The sequence below is a fragment of the Zonotrichia leucophrys genome, chromosome 1 (assembly GCF_028769735.1).
Source record: "Zonotrichia leucophrys gambelii isolate GWCS_2022_RI chromosome 1, RI_Zleu_2.0, whole genome shotgun sequence".
Taxonomy (NCBI): domain Eukaryota; kingdom Metazoa; phylum Chordata; class Aves; order Passeriformes; family Passerellidae; genus Zonotrichia; species Zonotrichia leucophrys.
The window spans coordinates 56,284,149-56,304,447 of NC_088169.1; positions in this window are offsets into that span (position 1 = coordinate 56,284,149).

Sequence of the window (20,299 nt, forward strand, 5' to 3'; positions counted from 1 at the left end):
TGCCTAACAGAGATCCTGCGAAGACAGAGCAGTGCAGCATAAAAATCGTTGCAAGATTCTCTTTCTTTTTAAATTTCACTCCTTTCATATGTTTTGGATAGAGAGTGTGGTATTTTTGGGGTCCCCCATCATGGGGAGGAAAGATGAATATGACTCCATATTCTTAGAAGGCTGATAGGATATAATATATGATATTCTGCTATACTAAAACTATACTAAAGGATAGAGGAAGGATACAGACAGAAGGCTTAACAGAATAATAATGGAAAACTCATTACTCCTTCCAGAGTCCCAACACAGCCTGACTGTGATTGGTCATTGAGTTAAAAAAATTCACATGAAACCAATCAAACAATTGGTTACCTGTTGGATAAACAATCTCCAAACAACATTCCAAAGCAGCAAAACACAGGAGAAACAAATGAGATAATATCGTTTTCCTTTTTCTCTGAGGCCTCTCAGCTTCCCAGAAGAATCCTGGGAGGATTTTCAGAAAATATGGGATTTTTCAGAAAATATGACAGTGACAGGAGGGGACAAACGAGTTCCGTTAAACATAGCTGTTTCTTTGAGATGCCATGCGGTCTATCATGGCAATCAGTTTCTGTGTCAAACCACATGCTGCATCTTCGCCTCTGTGTCAAGGTTTGAAGACAAGAGATTTAGCAGGTCCTAGCTCTCTGCCTGTTTTCTGGAAGACATACTGCCCCCAGGGAAGTTTTATGTAACTTATTGCAAGGCTTCACTTCAGGCTCTTCTAAGGAGCATGGTGTGGAGCATAAGGGTATGGAAATGAGAATTTAAACCTTAACATATAATCACAATTTTAATAGATGGTTTCACCTCAGACATATAATGACAAGCATTTGCTTGTAACAAATTTTCTCTTAGTCAGTTCAGAAACCTTGAACTGTATTCCTTAATCATGAGGGGGATTTTTGTTTGGTTTGGAGTTTGTTTGTTTGTTGGTTTGGTTTGTTTGGGGGTTTTTTAGATTTTATTCTAGTTGCATGGTGGAAACATAGTTTTTTATCTAGACCTGAAATCTATTCAGATGGGAAACATTATGCATTCTGACAGAGAGTTCTGCAATTAGCCTTACTTCACACTTGCAGTTTAGCGCTGAAAATAAACTAGAGCTTCTGCCTCCCAGTCATCTTTTTAGGATAAAGAACAGGAACGTGAATAAGAAGGAAATAAAAATTTTTTTTCATAAATTAATATATTTTGTCACCTGAAATTGTCATATATTATTTCACATTTATCAGCTAAAGAAATTTGTACACTGCTATCATTATTCAGGCTCATATGACTCTCAACAGTTCGCTTTTTACAGAGACTCTTGTTGAGATTTGTTTGTGGTCAGTTTTGGTAACTACACTATCAATGGCAATGACACATGGGAAGTAATAAGATAAACCTGCATAGTAAAAAGCCAAAACTTTACTTGTGCAGTAGTGTGCTTCTGGAGGAAAAAAAAAGCTGTATTTTTAGCTGATGATTTTTTTTTAATAAAAACTATTTTAAAAATATTTATTCTAATTATAGAATTTCTGGATAGAAGAGTCAGAAAAATATTTCCTATTAAATCATAATTATAGTGAACAGAAGATATGAAAATTCCATAAAATAAATGTTATTTGAACTGTGACAAAAATCCAAATTAAAAATTAAAGTGCAAAACATCAGTGTAGCAAGTGAGTAGCAGAATCTTACTATTTCAGTGTGAGAGTTTACAATATGCACATGGATCTTCTATGCATGACAGAGCCAGTCAAACCAAAAAAACTCAGCATCTATTTCCAGAAACTAAGAGTGTTACCTGGCTTCTCCAATGGACCTGGTGTGGGGGATGTGGCCATACACACTCTTTGTACACACTGGAGATGTTTGAAGCATTTGAATGAATTACATGAAAATGAAATGTTCATTCATGAAGAAAGAAACCAGCTCCAGATCCAAAATTTCAACATTAACCAGGTATATTTACTGTAAGACCACCAGCTAATTTAACTATGAAGTATTTCTGTTTCTTCCATTGAAGTTGGTCCCACGTACAGAAAGGAATACAACAATCAAGGGTTCTGGAGAAAATCCTAAATGTATCTGTATTACATGGTCAAGTTTGTGGTTAGTTTTTTGTAGAAGTGGATTGAAACACTATATTTTAAAAGAAAACTAGGATTTAATACAACTTTCCAAAAGTAGAAATCAAACTTACAAATATTAGATAACTTGTCTTGAACAGAAATTATAGCTATATGATATGCTGTTTGGTACATAACAATACAATGAATACAGGAATGTAGTTTACACCAACTACTGCAAAATTTATTGTTTAAATTCTTATTACAACAGTGCGCAAAGCAAAATAATGTGTTTACTGTCTCTGAGGAACATCTGAAGCTTGGTTATTGAATTTCTTAAATTAAAATACCTGGCAACATATAAAACTTAGTCTTAATGTCTTGGATGAGAAAACACCTTCAAATAAAATCTATTGGATTATAACCAGGCATGTTAAACATTTTTGCTATAAAATAATATAATCTAAGAAAAAACCACAATTCATCTATTTGTATGAGGCTTAGAAACTGGAATATACTGAATAGATTATATGAAGTTTTTTGTAATGTTTCACTGCATTTACCTCACACAGCTGGTTTGACCTAATTTCTGACAAACTCGTATTTGAAATGTAATTGCTCTACACGGCAAATCATCAGGCACTTACCTTTGAATCACGATTCAGGCACAACAGCAAAGCCCCTTTACTTCTAATTTGCCCAAGAGAAAGTGTATAGAGTTTCAAGCACTCAAAAAAGTACTTTAAACATAGTGAAAAAGTAAAAGCAAAGATAGGCTAATAGAAAAAAAAAAAAAAAGCTTGAATGAAAAATGCATTTAATATTGCTTACCTTTAAACCATATATATCTCACACTCTAGCTCTCTGAGATTTTTATCACCAGCTAATTTGATCTTGTTTGAGTGGTTTTCAATAAAGAAATGCTTTAACAGCAGCAAAGTCTGTACAGGTGATAGTCATTTCCCCTTCTTTGTGAAGAGAATTAACATCAATTAAATTGTGACTGTTAAAATTGTGCTCTACCTCATGCTAATCACCAAATGTTCAACGGCTTTATACTTTTAATATGTAGCCTGTATCCTGAAAACTGAAACATTTTGTAAGAATTCATCTGCTTTCAAGAAGAAATCATAAATGTACCTAAGACAGGTACTGTGCTTTTCATCCACCCTTCCTAGAAATGCTGCCTTCTAAACCAGCCTGTTTTGCCATTCACTGTGCCTTTCCCTGATCTCCTCTGACATCATGCCCTGATGCCCTTGAGGATCTAAAACATCATCTTTGTTGGAAGAGATGTTATTCTCCTCTTTCCTTCTCAAGTCAGAGTGTCTGGAGTAATGTCAAGCCTCTAAAGAAGTCCAGAATTATAGGAGCATAATAGCATAAAACTTATGGCACTAATTTTACACCTTAGGATTTGGTATCAGGGAATGTGCAGATTCTCTTTTCTACTGGGTGCTGACCTACCACAGCAGGGACAGAAGATAGAGAGTGCCAGACCATGGCAGTTTAGCCCTTCTGTCTCCTAAGAAACACAGGATTATAAAGGCCTGCAGAAGATAATTAGCCTTTCTTTGTCATCTCTTTCTGTTTTAAAGGAATCTACTCACTTTATGCAGTCTTTTATTTATGACATGACACAGAGATATGCAGATATATGTATTTTCCAGGGGGTTACATATACATGTACAGCAACACTGTACACAATTTATATGTTTATCTTTTGTCACAAATAATTTCAGGATTAAAGCCATTGCTTATGTTTAGGCCATTGCTTTAGAAACATCTGTAATTATCAAATGTACCAACTTGCAAAAAATAGTTGAGCCTTTAAAATATTTACAATATAGAATAAATATGTTGTCATGGACTAATACTCCATTTCTTTTACCAGAAATCCTCACTGTGATTTTATTATATTAACCAGACACAGAACTGGTGGAAAAGAATCAAGCTGTATACCTGTGGCCTAGAAACATACATTGCAAAACACTTTCCTTTAAAAGCACTCTCCACTTTTACATCCATTGAAATACAACAAAAATAAAGAGTTATTTGGTCCACCTGACCTTTTTTCTTCTATGAAACATTTGTTGTCTCATTCTACTTGTAGCATATGAATATACTTAGTTATTCTTTGTACATACCAGCCCCTGGAAGAAAAAAAAATATTTCTGCCTGTTTGGAAAGCAAATTTAGATTGAATTAAAATATTCCAAATTTTAGCATAATATCAAAAAGTGATGAAAGAAGTTTTACAGCTATAACACCAACATTTATGAGTCAGAATTTCATGAAACACATTGAATCCAATTCAGAAAAAATACACCTAAGTAGTTTACATATTTACACTATCCTCTTGATTTGGATAGAGTTATGATCAAAATGCCTTATTTTTTCTCCATAATCCCCTTCTTTCAGAGCCTAATCATAGGTTTATTGAATTCTTTAGCCAAATCAGAGTCTAAAATTTAAGCAGTGAGATACTGATCAATATACCTTGTGGCTTGTGAGTTCCATTCCCAGTGCCCAACTAGATATTCTTCTGGATGGAGCTGATTACCTTGACTTCACCCTTCTATTCTATTTTCAAGTTTAACATTTCTCTTCTGCCTTTTGTTTTATATGTAATCTTTTTTTTTTTTCTCTATTCTTTAGCTTGTCTTTATGTAATGCATTGCCTTACCTTTACTTCTTCTACTAGAGCAGACCTATTTTTTCTGGCACCCAAGAAAAGGAGATGAACCACTGCTATTTTCATTTTACAGATAGAAAAATAAAAGAACCTGCCTGAAACCACAAAGTAAGCTGGTATTACTGTATGGATTGCCTCCTAGATGAGTGATATAGCCTCCAGTCCCTCAGTGACACTAATTTTATTTGAATGGTCACTGCCAAGCCACACTCCTGAGAGCAGGTGTTGCAGGAAATTATGACCTGTTAGCTGTGACCATCAGACAAACCCAGAAGGTATCAGAGCACAAGTAAAAGACTATTCACATTGCTACAAACTGAGACCATCATAAAAGGAATGCTTGTTGTGCATTGTAAATCACACAGCCATACAGGATGGGACATGCAAAATTTGAAATATGTGTGGACTTGGTAGTTTCCAGATAGCTTTGATTAAACTCATGAGTGCAGCTGGCCCAGATTTTTTCAGTTGCATTCAATGATTTGTCACAGATTTATAATTTTGGTTTTACAGTTTTAGTCTTACTCAAGGGTTCCACTGAAAAGATCCCAGTCAGGAACCTGTAATGCAGCCAGTTCTAAAGACATTTCATAATACTCATATATTAAATGGTCTGAAAGATTGGAAGTTTGATTGAAATCTTAGAGTTTGAATTGCAAATTATATTCATTTTCTAAGCTGTGGATGTCTTACATACTTATGATAGCACTGAAAAATGGAAAAGTGCAGGAACTTGACAAACAGTAGTTTTAAGATCTTTTGCACATTGTTTTATTTTCATGTTTCATTTTCAAAACCTGTGTATTTGAAATGGAGTCAAAGTGTAGATTTTCTTGCTTGTATGTTTAATGTAAACTGTAATAGTTTGACAATCACCTCCAAGTAATTTTACAAAGTGTGCTCAAGCAACAAAATATTAAAAGTAATGAAGAATTACAATATTGAGCTTTTTGGGTTGTTTTCTCTTTTTCTTTCTATTTGGTTGGTTGTAGATTTTTCTGAGAGGAGCTGGACAAGTAATATTGTTAAGTCGTTGGTAAATATGGTTCTTAGCAAATATTTTCTCTGTAAGCAACTCAAGGACTGAAAATTGTGCTGCAGTGGAATTAGTGGGTGTTTTCAAGTGGTTTCAAATGTGCCTTGATTTTCTCCCAGAAATTTTAAATCTGTTTAAAACACATTGAAATTAAATCTATTTAACTACACCAAACATTCATACAACTTCCTGTGTAGTTGGTGGAAGCATAGGGATTACAGACTTTTCTTTTTCCTGATTCATTTTTAGAATGACCTTAGGCTGATTAGGTTCTTAGATGTTTCAGCTAAGGGCCTGACGACATATTTTCCATGAAAGTGACTCAATATACCCTTAGGAACAGAAAATATAAAGGAGACTTGTGGATTGTCAAAGGGAGGAAAGCATTTCAGTTTCTTGTTTGAAGCTTGTCTTAGAATCCTTGGAGTATTTCTGTTACTTCAAAAAACACCAACTTTAAAACTTTTAGTCTACATTTTGTAGTTAATATTTTGTTCACATGCCAGCTGATGGCTGGACATGTGAATATGGAACTGTAAAGGACTGTTGGAATGCCAGCTGATAAAAGTGTGCTTTAAAGAAAAGAGACCATGTTAACTGTGATGTAATACTTGTGTAAACAGACTGAGTGGCCGCTTGGAGAGGCATTTAGCATTGAAAATAGGTTTGCTGGGATTTGTTTGGCAGAATACCCAACATTTACTTCTTTGTGTACCAGTAGGCAATTCATTTTACCTCACATAAGTCTCAAATAGACTATGGATAAAAGCATGTGACTGTTTATGCAATCTTGCTTTGCAAGAAAAAAAAATAATTCTTATTTTCAGTCTTTTGAACAAATCTGTGTATGTGTGTGAGCAAGGGTATTTCTTTTTTTTTCCCTAAATCAACTTCTGAAATTTCAGTTCAATAGACAAGAAACTCTCTGGTAACCTGTATACCACATGCTATGACTGTCATATGCCACAGGTTATGTCTACAGATTAAATGAAACAGATCTTGAAATGCTTTATATTTTCTTGCAGTGGTATAGGAAGGTCTTAAACTCCAAAGGCAAATAGTGCCATACAAGTTTCTTTAAATTGTGCTGATTTCACTATGAAACTTCCATTGATGCCACAGTTATGATCTTGCAATTATTTGAATTCTGCAGCATATGCAGTTCCTTATCTGTGGAGGAAAAATGAAAGAGGAAGAATGAGCTAGTCTAAGAGATTATTTTTCCCCATACTTCTCTGAGAAGATTTTATCTACAGACAGACTTATTGACTTATTTCTGTGTTCTTTTACTTTGCATGACAGAGAGAAAGCATAGACTTGCATGGGTAAGTGGGAATCATTTAAATTTTAACATCTGAAAATTTAGATACATAAATTTTATTTTAATATTTGAAAGAGAAATAAGTGTATCTAAATAGAAATTCATAAGTCCTTGGGCACATACTTTATGATAAAATGCATTGACTTTTAAGAATTTTCTTTTCATTGAGTAAAGATGAACCAAGATGCAAGATCTTAAATATTAAAGACAAATTTCAAATTATTATGGTAGGAGAAATTACTCTTCCCCAATACCTTCTCTACTGACTGGCACTGATTTTCTGCTCCCTAACAAATAGCTGATAGAGCCTTCAGGTCTCTACTTGTATCATTTGCCTGTGGACCTATTCTATTATCTTTAAAGTTATCATTTTACTAGAATTGAAGAGGATGTGAGAATAGAGAAATATCCAAGCTGCACACAGAATGAATTGCCAAGCCAATTACAAGCTGTGGCTGCAGGATTACTGGATAATCACTCCAGAAGAAAACCTGCTCATGTGTGTTATTAATAGACTACGTATATGGAAATGTACCATAGCAATTCAGCTTTTGAAAATAAAGAGTTAGATAAATTATACTTCCTTATTAAAACAAACAAATAATAACCCCAAACAAACAACCTAAACAGGTTATGAACTTATTTGAAGAAGAGAAAAATTCCTATGAAAAATCTTGCTGTTTCTGTAAAGACATGAGAGTTCACATTACATACAGTATAACTCATTTAAGGAAGCTGAACCTAGAAATAAAAATTATTATAATAATATGATTTTCAGCTCCAGGCACATTTCATCACTCTTTTATTTGTATTTTCAGAAAAGACCATAAACAATCAAAAATACAAACACATCATGAGAAACAAAAACTAGAGGTCTTGGGACATAAAATTATAGTTTTCTGAAAATACAGCTCAAATTTCAGTATAACAAGAATAGGAGTGAGAGATGCTCTCACTGGATAACAGTACAGTCAGGACAAGATGCACATGAGTAAGATGGGCTCTTTCAGGTCATTACAAATGATGAGCAGTACAGTGATTAGTATCAAGCCTCAGTGCCATTTTCTGATATTACTGGGTTAAGACTGTATTTTCTGATTTCTTGTTGACCTTATTTTAAAGGTTACAATCAGAAAGTGATCTCTGTATTCTATCGTGTGGCCAAATGTTCTTGTTTTATTTCTTTTAAAACCAATCTGCATTGTAAAGTGAACTCATGGGTAACTGATAACTCCGGTGTCTTTTTTGCATCCATTGAGTCTCTTTCAGTCAGGGATGGCCCTGCAGCAGTTTGCATATTGCAGGTTCCCTCAGCTCTTCTATGCATGTGAAAACTAGCTGAGCTGTATTTCTTGTTAAACCTTGTTTTGTTTCAGACTGTTGATAATATTTGTCCTAGATATAAAAGAGAAGTTCCTCTCAGTGAACCTGTTCTAACAAACATCTGGGAGTTGAGACACAGCCTGTGTTACCTAGAAATATCAATAGTTTTGCAGAATCACCAGATATATCAGGAACATTAAACAAAAAGAGTTAAATTTAAATCCAGCTGCAAGATCAGAAGGTTGACAAAGATAGAATTCCAGGTTGTGTATTAAAAAAGGACTAAGGGTATTTGAAAAAGAGGGTTGAAGCAAAGATAAAATATAATCCTTAAAGAAAGAACAAATACAAATTTAATAAAGTTAAAACATATAAAACAAACCCTAGGACAATAAATGTAAGCCAATCAGATTAAAAGGGGAGAAACTGTATAAAATGATTGTTTAAAATACTATATGGAACAACATTATTACAAGTAGATTTACAAAAATAGCTCCCTGTTACCTTAGACCTTGAGAATACATCAGTCCCTGGGGAATACTTTGGTTTTCACATTTGCTAACAATTCCTAAAGTAAAGAAAAATGGAAGCAAGAAATGGTGGTCTCATCCCACTCATATTTAGGTTTAGAAAAAAATTTCCATCCTTCATGAAATAAAATGGTATCAGACAAAAACTAGATTCTGGTACTAGACAGCATTAAGATCTAAAATACTGTAGATCAAGTTTTCCAAAAAGCCCAAAGTCAGAGGAGAGACTTTGATATAGGTGTTCCAGGCAGTAGTCCTAAATACAGAGCTGATAGTTCTACTGTAATTGATAAGCACTGCTAGCTTTGGCCAGAAATTGCATCACTTTTAGAACTGAAAAATCATAGAATAATTTAGGTTAGAAAAAAAATTTGGAGTACTCATCCCTCTCTCTTCTCAATATACACCTCATTTAATCAAGATACTCTGGTCTGTGGAAGCTGAATCTTGAATACCTTTAAGAATAGACATCCTACAATTTCTCTGAGTAACCTGTTCCAATATTCAAGCTTCCTTGTGGTGATTTTTTTTCTTAAATATCTAATCAGTATTTCCCACATTCCAGCTATCACTGCAGTATTATGCAAGGAGGAGTCCCAGAAGTTGGCTTCATCCCAGACTATGTTTAATCACTGTAAAATTGCATCATATAAGTGTGAAGGATCTATTTTTTTGCTTTTTCATCTTATTTTATTATTTTGTTAAAGCAAAGGAATTTAACATTACTGATACAGTGTTTAATTTTGACAAAACACTATTTCCTAGGGGAAAGATATTTAATTCAAAAGATTAGGATCAAATCTAATAAGCGTTCAGTATATCCGGTTTTGATTAGCACTGGAATAAAAACTATCTGAATGGCCATCAAAATGATGATCTGATGTTCTAAGAACTCCTAAAATCTTTATATAGATGATTTCTTTCCTATCGGATTTTAAAACTCAAATAGCTCTACAGGGATAAAGGAAGAGCATAGATTTCAATTGAAGAAATACTGTTCTTTGGATTTCTTTTTTCCCTAATAAAAAGGCATAATTTCTTGTACATTGATATTGCTGAAGGATGGAAAGAAAGACCTGTGAGGGATGATCGCAGAAACAGACAGTAGCATGTAAATAAACAAATTATTTTGGGTTATCTGAATGTACTGTAACAATTAACATTTTCTTGTGGGCAGTGCCTCTCAGGCACTGAAGGTACTTGTGAGCTGATAAAATACTGATTCCTTTCTTGACATCTCATAGCCCAGAAAAGGTTCAGGACAGGTTCAGTACCAGAGGTAAAAAGAAACCAGCATAAATTCTAATGTATCAAATTCTAATAAAACTGTATGGTGTTCTCTGTATTGGTTTTGACAAAACTTCATTTAGATGCTCCAAAATAAAGACTACTTTAGGACCATATGTATTAGATGTTAAAATACACAAAAGTGAAAAAGAAAAAGAGGAAAAAATATTTAAAATATTTTAAATATATTTACCAATACAAACAAGATGCATTTACTTCCAAATCTGAGTACTTCAGGATGTCAGTAAACAGTCAGTTGGTTTTTTTTTTATTTAAAAAGAGAACAACATGCCTAAGTTGCTTTTTAATATTTTCCTGAGTCTCACATTTCAGATATGTTTAGACCAAGAAAGAAGTGGTATTATGCAGAAATTAGAAAGAACTTTTAAATCAGAGACTCTACTTCTAAAAAACAATTTGCTTTACTGTTTGAAGATACAGCTCCATCCTTGTTTCGGTATTTCATATTAATTCTTAACACTCCGGTGTATGTTAGGGCAAAAGTAATGCATATCTCATCCAAAATCATTTGTTAGGAAGTAGAAATTGCTAGATGCTTCTTAAGAGCACCAGGAGCTGAGGGTACCCAAGACAGCTGGCAGAATAGGTCCTCGTGTCATGAGTGGAGCAATGCACTTCAATCCTAATAGAAAAATTACAATGTACTTTATTGATATAAAACAGTGAGCTGTCAAAATTCAATGGTAAATGTGATAGTGGTTTAACAGGATTCCATTACAAGATAGACAAGATTGATATCTGCATAGGGGACAGGGTTGGATAAAGCAGGAAGAGCTTCCTGTTGAGTCATGATGTCCAGAAAGGACTTCCTTTTGTTCTTAACTCCATCTCAGAGGGGAGTTTAGGTGTAACTGGATCCAGTACCAGTCCTACATTTGGTCAAAGGTTTATTTCAAAATTATTATATGCACACGATAAATCCTTGTATCACTCAGCTAATATTCCAAAGTTTATTACACAAACATTACCAAGATCTGCTGCAGCAAGGAACATCTCAACCTCGAGGAATAACCTTCAAAGATGTCCTTACTCAAGGGGAGATCCTGGCATGCAGCCCACTGCCGTGCTGGAGAGCTCAAGGGCTCTGGGCTGTCTGCTATTTCTGGAGTAGAATGATTGATTTATAGCCATATCAGCATACTAACAAGACATCTGGGTCACCATTCCTGACAGCCCTTGGCTACCCTGTTGCCATCTGTCCCCCAAAATCCAGAGTGAACTGGATGGAGCCATCATAACCCCCGCTGTTGGTTTAAGCAGGCAGGGGGATGTGGCAAAATGAGAGTGGATCAGGAGATCAGATGTCAGAAAGCACCTCCCCAGCAGCACACAGAGAGGTTCTGGCTCAGCACAGGTCCCTCATGGTGACAACAGAGTTCTGATTATGGGGCTCCATGGACAGGCAAGGGAATGCCTGTGTCTGAGCAGAGGTTCAATGCTCTTCTGGCATAGCTCTGGAGGGGCCTGATGAGCCCACTGAGGACCTGAACTGGAGCCTTTGGACACATAGATGTGGCTGGAAGCCTCAGGTAAAGCTGATCAGGCCTGGTAAATCTTAATAATGCTCTAACATCAGCTTTAAAATGCTCATGCATGATAACAAGCTTGTTATTTGTTTGAAACTACTTCAATCATGATAGACTTTGAAGGCAGAAGACCCCTGAAGTAGCTGAGAAAGTCAAAAGAATCATTACTCTTCACCAGCCAAGCATAAAACTGATATGAATCCCCTTATGACATAGCAAAAATGTTAAAATGCATATGATCATTTCCATGCTTAATAAACTTGATAAAACCTATAGAAAGTGATTTTAGGTTGATAAACAATTGCAAATTTACTCTATGGTCTCCACAGAACAAAGTATGCAGGAAATTTTAAATAAAACCTAAAGTATAATTTAATCTTTTTTCTCTCTGCCTGGTTTTAGGACTAATCTTCAAGACACTAGATAAGCGCAATTTATTTTTTATGGAAAGAGGATAATGTGTTCTTCAAAGATTTGTAAAAATTCAGAGGATGGAGGTATATGATCAGTTTTAACTTAGCAAGGGAGTCTTAGAAATTGTTAACTGGGATTTAAAAGTGTAGGTGTTTTTTAGCCAAGCATGAATTTTTGCTTAATTATAATGTTCATAATTGTGACCATAATCTCAATTTCTTGTCCCTAAGCCTTCAGAAGTTCTTTGAATATAATAATTTTTTTTTTTTTTAATAATAGAATTAAAATAGAATTTTCTTTGGTAGAAAATGTAGACGCATGCTAATATGTTTGACAATATTTAAACAAAATAAGGTCAGGGGACTCGGGGGGAAAAGTATGTTTGAAGACTTGTACTACGAGTACTTGAGAACTGCTTCAACGAGAATTCAATTTGTTTTTTCTACAAAGAGTGCATAACAAAGTGTCTTTTGACCTATTGTTTTTGGGGGAAGGTTAGTCAGACTGGGGAGATTATGAGTGAGTGAAGTTTTTTCAGAGAAATGTTATCTTTGTGATCTGGGCTATATTTACTGACAGTATCACTTGTAGGACAGAGATGAGGAAGTAAGTGGCTTTAGAAAAAGTTAATTTACTGATACTGACATGGACAGTTAAAGCTGTTTAAAGCAGTTGAGCATGAAGTCAAAATTGGAACATGTTCAAAAGAAGAAAGGGAAAGGAAAGCATAAAAAGAAATCTGAAGCATTTCCATTTGGGAAAATAAAGTGATATCTGACAGGGCATCAGTTAATGGTGACAGCTTGTCAAACTGTCCAAAAAGGATGTGGATGTTGTTTGATTCCAAAGTAGATGGCATTAATAGGATACGTAATCTTGCTGAGTCGAGCACACAGAGGAACAAAGCAGCAAATCTCAGCTGTTATCCTCTAGGTTTCTCTCTGTCCTGGTACTATTATATGCAACAGCTTCTTCAACTTTTCTGTGTTACTGTATCAAATATTTATAATTTTTTAAATATTTAGGAAAGGTGTGTAATTCAAAAGCTGGAATTAATCATCAGTAATAATGGGTACTAGTAGATGACAACTGTCATGGTAAAGCTAGAATTCTAAAGAGCTTTAAAATTTTCAGCAGGAACTTCTGAAGAAAAGAGCACAGTCTGGATCTAAAGAAAGGGCATTGAGACATGGAGAAATTAAAATTGGGATTTGTTTCAACCAAAGCCTAACTTTGTCAATTATCATTATCCAAATGGTGATTTTTGTCCTCATGCTTTAGTTATTTGAAAAAGAGAATTAGCTTTGGAGTCACATGTACCTTGTCGTTGACTAAGCAGACACCAAGGATAAGGCACATAACATTAAATAAAATAAATCTGACACTCAGGGTTTTTCCCTATTTACACAGGAAATCAATGGATTGCTTAAAAGGGGGCAGTTACCTTTTTCATGTTTTTTGGCACATAATACATCATGGATTATGCTTTTTATTTGCAATACCTGTGCATTGAAATCTTGACTGCTTCATAGAATGAGATCATTCTTAAACTGTCACAAACATGAAATTATGTAAATGAAATGACAGTTCCATACTTTTCATACTTTTCATTTACATTTCATACTTTCTGACAATTCAGTCTTTGCCTGTAAATCAATGAAAAAGTTTTCACAGACATCAGATTAACAAATTACTGGATAATCCCACATGTTTTAAATAATTTATATAGACCTAGAAGAGATGTGCACAATTGTGGCTGGATATATCAAGCATTGAAAGATAACAAAAGTTTTAGACTCAAACTAAATCTTTTTACAAGCTCCATAAATTATGTTTTGCTATTGCTATTATTATTCATTTGCCTTTCCTCTGTACTTTCTAATCTGTCCAAGAGAACAAGTGCTAAAATAAGATAAGAAAAGCTATTTTCACTGCTTCTTAAACCAGCTGGCACCAGAAGAAAAGTCTGGCCTTTCAAATTTTCGAGACTCAATTTTTGTGGTCTTCAGAGATTTAGACAGCTCAGATAGCTCAGCTTAGTCACAGAATCACAGTATATCATGAGTTGGAAGGGACCCACAAGGATCATCAAGTTCTACTCTTAAGTGGACAGCCCATGCAGGGATCAAAAACCACAACCTTGGAGTTACAAACACTATGTATGCATGTGAATTTAAATCAAAGCCTCTAAATTTTTAAAATTTTGCCTATTACAAACTCTATTTATATTTGTAAATCCATTTTCTATGTACAAACAAGCAACTGTTGTTTTTATTTTTTCTGGAAGTTTTCCTAAAAAAAAAATCAATATATATACCAACTGAAGCTCAGATAACTTCAGTAATAAAGAGAAAACTTTTAATAAAGAGCTTTTCCTTTCCAGCTTGTAGACAGAGAAAAAAATTGTCTGTATACATAAGTGAGCAAAAACTAAGTAATGAAGTATGATAAATGAGCACAGAGTGACCTTTCTCAAAACAAAAGTAGTTTGCACAGAAAACCTCAGCACAGCTGTTATCATCTTGTATTTTTTATTAGAACACAAAGAAAACACAGTTCATAGACCTTGGGTTGATTTTTTAAAAAGCAGTATAGAAATTGGTTGAAAGTGTGTACAAGTTAATGTACAAGGAAATTAATTGTCATACCATTCTCCAAAACTTTAACATTAATAAAATTTGGTCATTTCAGCAGTTCTTTTTGAAGGTAGTTATACAATGATTAAACTTGTAAAAAGACAGTCAGAAAACCAGCAATTACAACCTGACTAAATTCTCAATCCAAGTATCTTCTTGTAGATAATGAGACATAATGGTCTGCCATGCCAAGGTTAAGCTTTCTGGTCATATCTGACAGCTACCCATAGAAAGAAAGCAATTAAAGATACTAGCAGTTAGGCAGATTAAGTTGGATCTTAAAAGAAAATACAAATCGTTATTGAAAATGAGAATAGAAGTAGACTTCCTGAATTTTAGACTCTATTTCAACATTAGGAAACCTTGAGACTCAAAGCTGTTGATTGTCTTTTACCCTGGAATACAAACATGAGCTCAAGGCATAAGAGTGGTTCAGAATGTGAGTGATATATAAAAATGTTGGGGTTTTTTGTTTTCTAAATCCTAGATTAATATATTTTGATTGAAAAGTGCTATTACATGTAAGTTGCAATTTTTGTAACTCACAATTTTATTCTCACTTCTATTCCTCTTTGAAATACTGTGATAAACATTCATTCAAAGAATATTTAAACTGATAATTGAGTGCAGTTGTATTTGGTTGCTTTTTTAACAAGAAGTCCATGTTAATTAAAGAAATGCTGAAGAAACCGTTGGTTTTTCATAATAAGTGACAAGCCTGAAATTCTTCAGAGGTAATGTCTCTCATCTGTAAATCTGTAATAAACACAACCACCTTTTAGTCCACAGATAGGTCATAGTTCTTGAGAGCCGCTTCTGTTCAACAATTTTATTTTAGGCTCAGTTTAAAAACTATGACAAAACATTAGTTCTTTTAATATTTGTGCTGATTACAGTATTTCAATTGCTCTTAAGGTTTCTGAAAGTGTATGAAACTTCTGTAGTTTTTTTCATAGCAGTTTTCATCATGAGTTGTCTGTAGGTACCATAAACTTCAAATCAGCTTGTTAGGAAAGCAATCAACCTCTAAGAATATATTTCATGACACAGCATGTATAAATCACTATTCTGGAGTCTTATATAGAAATATTGTGTGAGTCTAAAAAGCTTATGGATTGATTCACGTCATTAACTTTAAATGTCTTATTGAGATACTTAGGTTGCACTTGGCTTCTTAGTTAGTAAAAATGGATAGGTATTCTGGGAGATGATGAAGCACAGATAAAATCTAAACCTCTTTCCAAATGAATTTATCTATCTCCATTGCTATCTTGTAGCTGGATACTATTCTTTCTAATGACACAATTATTTGTGGGATCCTCTTATAAACTGGATGGTTTTAGGTACCAATATGGAATACAAAGATAATTATTGGTTAGCAAAATAAACAGCTATTTGAATGGTTTTTTAATGACTGAGAAATTAATTCCCAGAACACTAGATAAAGCCAGAAGATAAAGTACATTTTACAAGGTCAATTACAAAGAAAAAAGTACTCTCAATGACCAAGAAAATTTAACAGCAATTTTCATTAAAAAAAACCCCTGAATTATCTGAAATGGCAAAGTTTTCTAGATTTACATGATAAAATATGTCATCTTTACAAAGATTTCTTTGTAAAGAAAATTTACCTTAAAGACAAAAATTTACCTTGAAAATGTACTAAGGCGTAACACATTGTGATTATCCAGACCAAAAGTCAAAGTCAGAGTCTAGATGTCTGAGTTCTCGTTTATGGTTTTTCTCTACTCTGCTATTTCATTCTTTGGTAAGAATCTGGATGCCCTCCTGACAAAAAACACATCAAGCTTACAGCTGCTGGGTGGCTATACCCAGGGGTCTGGACACAGAAACTCAGCCTGATACCTCTCATGTGGACAGTCACAACAATCAATGCCTTTTCCTGGGGCACAATTCCTCTGGCTCCTTCCTAGACCTCCACCCTGTGCATTCATATGGTCATAGGCATCGTCAACACATCAAGAAAACACTTAAACAGCTCTACATCCATCTGCCTAAGCATTTAAAGGGATATTTGCTGTGATTTTTCTGTCTGCTTGATCAACCCAGCACATGGCCTGACTGTAACTAGCACCAGGCTCTGTCCAAGATCTTGGAAAAGTTCATGGCAACTCTGGAAGTGAGCTGGAATGTAATGCTTCCATGTGCATAGATATAGGAATAAATAATTCAGTCCAGTTGGCCAGACACAGCATAATAGTGTCACTTGAGATGCAATGGGATATCTTTGCTGTATTTCAATTGATACTACAGAAGGGTACACATCTTTCTCTCTGTCAGCCTTGTGAAGATGTGTTGAACAATTAAGGGCATTTCAAATGGCATGAGATACCTATGCACGGATGATTCACCCAAATTAAAAATATCTGTTCTGGGGCAAGAACCTAACCTGGAATAAATACCATCTTCACAGATACACTTTTAGCCAGTCTGCAATGGCTTCATCAAAAATGTATGAAAATCTTCATGCAAGGTTTTTGAGGTATCTAAATTATGGCATCAAATTAAGCTTACATTATCCAGCTGCTACATGTTTCCCAGTTCAGTCTTGAACTTGAGTTGTTTTTGGAATCAGTGGGTAATTTTGGAAGGGACCACTGGGGATCATCTGGTACAACTTCCCTCCTCAAGCAGGGTCATCTTAAAGAACATGACATGAGATTATGTCCAGATGGCTTTTTAACATCTCCCCTTGAAGGAGACTCTATAACATCTCTGGAAAATCTGTTCCAGTGTGCTTTCACCTAAACAGAAAAGGAACTCTCTCTCAGATTCAGGTGGGACTTGCTGTGCATCAGTTTCTGTCTGTTGCTCCTTGTCCTGTTGTCTGGCACAACCAAGAGGAGCCTGACTCCCTCTTCTTTACACTCTCCCTTTAGATACCTACAGACATTGATGAGGTGCCGTGTCAGTTGTCTCTTCTTGAGGCTGAACAGGCCCAGCTGTCTCATCCTTTCCTCATCAGAGAGATGTTCCAGTCCCCTAATCATCTTTGTGGCCTCTGCTGGACCCACTTCAGCATCTTCATGTCTCCCTTGTCTGAGGAGCCCAGAACTGGACACAGGACTCTGAGGCCTCACCAGGACTGAGTGGAGAGGCAGGATCACCTCTCTCAACCTGCTGGCAATGCTCTTCCTATACCACAGGACACCCTTGGCCTTCTTGGACACCAGGTCACACTGTTAGCTCACGGACAGCCCGTGGTCCACCAGGATTCCCAGGTCCTTTTCTGCAGAGCTGTTTTCCAGCAGATCAGCCACCAGCCTGTGCTGGAGTATGGGGTTATTCTTCCTCAGTGCAGGACCCTGCATTTGCCATTGTTGAACTCCAGACAGTTCTGTGCCCATCTCTCCAGCCTGTTGAGATCATTCTGAAGGGCTGCACAGCACTCTGGGATATTGGCCGCTCTTCCCAGCTTTGTGTCATCAGCAAAATTGCTGAGGAGGCATCTGCCCCTTCATCCAAGTCATTAATGAATAAGTTCAACAATTCTGCATCCAGTATTGAACGGTAGGGGACATCACTACTGACAGGCATCCAACTAAACCCTGTGCCACTGATTACAGCCCTCTGGGATCTGCTGTTCATCCAGTTCTCAATCCGCTCACTCTTCACTCATCCAGTCTTTCCTTAGTTTGCCTACGAGGATGTTGTGAGAGACCGTGATGAAAGCTTTTCTGAAGTGGGGTAGACAACACCCACTTCTCTCCCCTGATCCATCCAGGTAGTTTTTCCCTTGTAGAAGACAATCAGGTTGGTCAAACATTATTTACTTCTAGTGAAAAAGTAAGAAAATAGTATGCCAAATCCATTGAAAAGATGCCCATCATGTATGGAATCTGCTATCAGAGTGACCTTTTCAATTTCCTTGCAGCTTTGATTGTCTCATTTCTTGCCCTTCTACCACATGTGTCTCCTCAATACATCTGAAATATGAGGCACATAACTGGCTATTCCAGCCTGTACAACTTTTATGGCATATCAGCTCTTCATTGCCTCTCCGTGCTGCCTATTTGTTGTGGTATCAATTCTGATATGTCAGAGCACAGAAACAAGTGGTTCATCTCAAGATATAGGCCAATGCAATCCACTGAGGTTTTTTCCTGTCCAGGGAATTGGAAAAAATAGGATCAGCTGTACTGTTTCAATGGATGCACTAACATGGTTCCATTTATTCCACTCATTTCCTGCCAAAGGAGTGCACCCTGATAAATGAGAAGGGAACAGTGGTAGAGCCCTTTCTACAGAGGCAGAGAGATGGAGCATGTGGATGGTGAGAACAACATTATACTGTGGGTAACTCAAAAAAAAGGTAAGAACACTGCTCTAAAATAATCTGCAAATAACTTGCGGTGAGACACCAGCTCACAGAGCACTGAAATGATATTGAGACACCATTATTGAATTTAGCCTTTCATTTTTCATCTCTCTGGACTATGAATTTTTAGTAATATTGGGAATAAAATTTTTGATGCTTGACATTTAATACATCTGATTCTTTTCCACAGCAACAATTGTTCGAAGAAAAATATTCCCTTTTCTTGAGTGAACCTTGTGAGGATAAATTTATTAATATATATGAAAAGCTCAGAATGTGCAGAGTAGGGAGGCAAAAAAATGGTTTAGGAGAATCTGGTTCTTTTTATTCTCTCCTTAGATAGTGTAGTTGTAAAGTCTATGGCTCTAATTCTAAGCTTGCTCACATGCTTATAAATCAGTCTATTTTCACAGACATGTAGTTATTGGTGCAAATGAAGATTGGAATTAGGTGTTACCAGCTAAATAATCAGCTACTTTAAACTGTTGTGGATCAATTCCACACTTCAGACACAAGTGAAACACCACAGCTCATAACAAACAAAAAATGTGTCCTTAATCATCTTTTCTTTTAAATCAGAGATAGTAAAAACTCTTATTGATATGCTCCTCTTTCCCATACTTAACCTTGATTTTATGGTATGGTTCACAGGTTATGTCATGACCAGACATAGTGCCACCATGCACTTTTTCTTTCCACATTAAAATCATGGTTGCATAGGAAAAGAACATATTCCTTTTGCATCACAAATAAAAGATATTCTCAGATAGGTGATTACAGTGACAAGTCTTGATTTAAAGTTATTTTAAGTCAGCATGAGTATTGCATTGATTTCAGATCAATTTTTGCACCACAGCATAACATGACAAATCCAGAAGTTCAATCCGATTGCACACACTTTGAATAGCCAATAAAGAGTAGAGCAATATTTAACAATATTTACTATGTATGTGGTGGCAGCAAGGACTGACAGTAGCTTTGATGGAATCTTGGAATTGGTATCAGATTAATATAAAATGAAGATTATTGCTCTCTGTAATCTCACCATAGAATAGTACCTCTCTTGATAATTTTATTATTGCTT